Raw genomic sequence first — 4,465 nt, 5'->3', positions numbered from 1 at the left:
TCAAAATTTTTTTTATCGTTTTACCTATATTTAATCTAATTAAATATTATGTTAAAAAAAATCTAGTCAAATATTAATTGCTGTGTCACTAATGTCACAGTAAATTAAATTTGTTATTCTCTTTTTCTCTAACTACTGCGTTTGGCTCTTTTTCATTTATTTATGGGAAATGTTATGTGCGCTCCTTAAAAGCACTTCTTGCAAACATATAATATTTTTTTAACTTAAAAATGCCATATCATTTACTCCTAAATTTCTTTTAGTTTTGTTGTTTTAAGCTTCAGATATTTTTCTTTGCTTCAAAGGATAAATCCCTTCCTTGAGTTATTTTTCATTTAACTCGTACTGATAATATTAGCACAATAAATGTTATCAACAAAGCTTCGTCACATCTCAATTGGCATGAAAAATAATTTATCACCCTCCTTTAATTCAGAAAAAAAAAATTTGAAAGAAATGAATAATCAAACAGCTAATAAGATATAAAACCAAGTAATTATTAATTAGATATTACATTATATCTGATGGCTAAAAATTCGAAGATAGATAAGCTGCTCAATCTCTTAGGTCAAGGTAAGATATGTCGTATCTGATAATCTAAGACAAGTGACTGCAAATCATATATTCGAGATGACCTCAACAAGTGATTATCGATAATACTCGAACCCAATATCTCTTCGTTGATGAGGACGAGTCAAACCGATTGAACCAACCATTTGTTGGTAAATATTACATTATATCAAAAGAAAACAAAAGAAGCTATAAAGTTCCAAGAAGACCATGTACCAACCATTTATACTTCTCCATTTTCAATGTTGTAAAGCCCCAAAAACTAGCTATTCTCCTTTTCCCAATTTTCGGAATTAGGGTTTTTTTTTTATGCCATAGTGAGCTACTACTCTATAATATATATACTACTACTCTATAATATATATATATATATATATAATTTTTTTAGTATAGATGAGACTGTAACTTGCGAATAAAAAAGATATTATAAGTATTAGGATTTGAGTCTTTAATTTATTAAATGTCACATCTTAAAAATGATTGTTTAAATCAAGTGAACTATATTATAATTTGTACCATATAACCAATTAAACAAATGTATTTAATTCTAATTCAAAAAAATGTAATTAATTCAAGTTTTTCATATATATATATATTTGTTTTAGAATATGGCAAACTTTTTCTTTTCTTCTCTTTCAAGGGAATACATTAACTGAGAAAGGGACCTTTCTATACTTCTCCAAAGTTTTCAATGAATAAAGCAAAATCAACCGAGAGAGGTGAAGGAGAGAGCTTGCATGTTAACCAATTGTAAAAGAAGCTATGCCTGTATCTTCCCAAAGGAGGGTGGATCATCGAAACAAATAAACAAATTAGAAGATTTAACTGAATAATTAGCAAAAGAATATGTTAAATATTCAACATAAAAAATGCACACATAGACGAAAAGAATGATGAATTAATGGAAATTCATATGCCAACTAATAGTAGTTCCCCCCCCCCCCCCCCCCCAATTATTTCGTATATCCAGTTTTAACATTATAATTCCTGTTTTAGTGATATTTGTTTTTAATTCATGTAGCAAATTTTCTCAAAAAAAAAAAAATCATGTAGCAAATAAATCAATGTGTGTTAGTTTTCTTCAATCTATTGTAGAGTAATTAATAGCAATTGGATGGGATTAATTAATAGTAGATAACCCTAGAAATATATATATGCATTAATTGGCTATAATTTCTTTCATAAAACCTCTACTGTTATATATATATATATTAACCATGTTTGGAAGGAGAAGAAATTCCCACAAAAGAAAAGGAAAGGAAAAGAAAAGAAAAGACATAAATGGAAAATGCTGTCAGAATGTTTTGTAGTTTGTATAATAACTCAGACTTACTGATGGATCATTCTTCAGGCTTCAGCCTTCAACCGAGATTCATTGTTTTGCAGCCATCGACTTTGCTTCCTGAAGGACTTAATCTTTTTCCTATGGAATACAATTCCAATTTATAATGAAACTAAATCGAGATACCCCGGATGACTTTTCTTGATCATATCCGTAATCCTATGATGAAAAACTAATCCAAAACATATAAACATTGCACTTGATTTTAGGAATAAATAGTGAAGAGACTAGAAGGAAGGCCTTGTTGCAGTACCACTCCAACCGAATACATCAACTGGAAAAGGATAACTTTCCACGTTCGCTCCCAAATTATAGAAAGGAAAACCTCCACCACCAGTTCCACTAGCGTCACCACTGTTGCCGCCACTGCCTCCATCACCCAATTGCCCTCCCCCACTGCCTGTCACTAAAGATGACTGTGAAGCTGCTGGGTGTACCTGCACTGCTGGCTCTTCCTCCTCGAGAGGCAACCTATCATAAACTGCATTTGCAAATGATGCAGCCATTAATACAACTGGACCTGAAGCCATCAATGGACCCCCTACGCTCCCTCCTACTACTTGACCCTGACCACCAGCAAGATAAATAGTCAAGCCACCAGCTCCCGGAGGCGCTGGTGGTGGAAGAGAAGAACCAGTTAAAGACAGAATCTCGAACCGCCCATGTAACGTTATGACACTTCCAGCCGGAGCAGCTGGTTGCCGCAATGTAACATTTGTGACAGCCCCAGTTCCACTGAGTACACAAACACCCCGCCCACGGCGCCTTGCATAGTTTGATACTGAATCAACTATATCTGAACCAGAAGAAATTTCAAGTACATGGGATCTCAGCGCATTTGGACTGTCGCGAGTAATGATTATTGGTGGTTTGGGTTTGTTCTTCGAGCCTGCCGGACGTCCTCGAGGCCTGTGTCCTGAAGTGTTACCTGCGTCTGAACTGGTTGTGGCTCCACCAGGATCAGTTCCTTCTTTCTCTGGTAAGTGTTTAGAATCCCTGAGTTGAGATGCGTTGAGTTGGGTTTGTGGTGATCTTTGGAGCTGCAGTTCTGGTGCTAGTAGCTGATGGACATAGCGAGAACCTGTACCTGATTCCAAACCAGACATCTCCAAAACCCACTTGCCACTAGCTCTAATATCCAACTTCGATCTGATCTCTGTTTAAAAGGGACATTCAAGAGAATAATTGGTAAAGGGAAGTAGAAAAAGGGAAAGGTTTCAGCTACCTGCTCTACGTTTTAAAGGCTAGGTTTTTTCATGATGAAGTGAAATAGTTTCCTTGACAAATAACTGTGGCGGACAGAGATTATCTAAAGCATAATATGGAAATTATAGTATTTTTCTTTTTGATTATACTGATTAAATGTCATCTTTCTTCTTTGTTTCTGCAGGAATTCAAATTAACAACAATGAAATTAACTCTAAGAAGATCAAATTTCTTGGAAGCTAATATATGTTAGAAATTAATTGCCATTAAAAGCTTGAAAGTAGATGCATGAAGTTTGTGTTCATACCCAGATCCAGATCTTTGCAAGGAAGAAAAGGATGTGGATATAGAAAACTAATAATAATGATTAAGGGATGAAAAGAAAAAGCAAAACCCACTTCATTGACTGCATGTAGATATCAACTATAAAACTAAATCAATGAAATTTTTTGTTGAGAAACTGTGTATTATTTTATATACTGATACAATTATTTTTATTCATTACCTCAAAATATATGGGTTTGTGGGTTTGAATGTCTGAAAACCAAGCTTCGAACAGAGTGGATTCAAGGAGACTTGAGTTTTTTTTTAGGGAAAAGAAAGTGGCAAGAAAAGAGAGAGAGAGAGAGACCAGCTTCGTTTCATATTAAAGCTAAAGATAAAGAAGGATGCTTCGTTGACAAGGAAGGCATGAAACTTTCTACGCATTTGTTGAACAGAACCAAAATTAAAATATATTATATATATTTTTGGGTAAATAAGAAGTTATAATCTGCAAATAAAAAAATTATAAATATTAAGATTAAAATTTTAAATTCGCTAAATGTTAATTTTTAAAATTAATTGCATGAATCAATAAAATTAAATTTTAAATTTAATTAAAATATAAATTAATGCAAGTTAATTTAATATCCATAGAAAAATATATATAAACTTTTTTTTAGCTAGTTTAGTATTTAGGTAGGAACATATAAGATCCAAATCAACTTAAAAAGTCTTATTTGGTTATTTCTATTTATCAACTATCAAGTATGAAATTTATTATTATTTAAATTTTTTTTTTTTATATTTAAGATTGTCAAGTATTAAATTCTAATAACTAAAACTAACACTTAGAACACTACACAATTATTATTAAAGCTTTTGTTTTGGGTAAAAGGTTGAAAATCATATAATTAACTATTTCAAAATAGAATTATACAACTAATTAACAGTAGTATAAGGATTTGCACTTGGTAATTTAATAAAAGAATCGCTAATAAAAGAGTTCCCCATTTATCAAATGTAAAAAATTTATGTTTCTACCAAGTTTCTCTTTAATGATAACTAAAAAGTTAAATAATTATA

General features: G+C 31.9%; 1 pseudogene across 1 annotated transcript; it reads right to left on the bottom strand.

Annotated features, from left to right (window-relative positions):
* Positions 1-1,717: 1,717 nt before the first annotated feature.
* LOC111308377 (AT-hook motif nuclear-localized protein 25 pseudogene) lies at positions 1,718-3,809 on the bottom strand (annotated as a pseudogene). Its single transcript, XR_016330586.1, has 2 exons — positions 3,624-3,809; positions 1,718-3,068 (listed from the first exon to the last, which is right to left on the bottom strand). The product of XR_016330586.1 is annotated as an AT-hook motif nuclear-localized protein 25 pseudogene (transcript).
* Positions 3,810-4,465: the final 656 nt, after the last annotated feature.

Source organism: Durio zibethinus, chromosome 2 (genome assembly GCF_047325235.1).
Source record: "Durio zibethinus cultivar Kanyao isolate XHJ-2024 chromosome 2, ASM4732523v1, whole genome shotgun sequence".
Lineage (NCBI taxonomy): Eukaryota > Viridiplantae > Streptophyta > Magnoliopsida > Malvales > Malvaceae > Durio > Durio zibethinus.
This window is presented reverse-complemented; position numbering and strand designations above follow the sequence as displayed.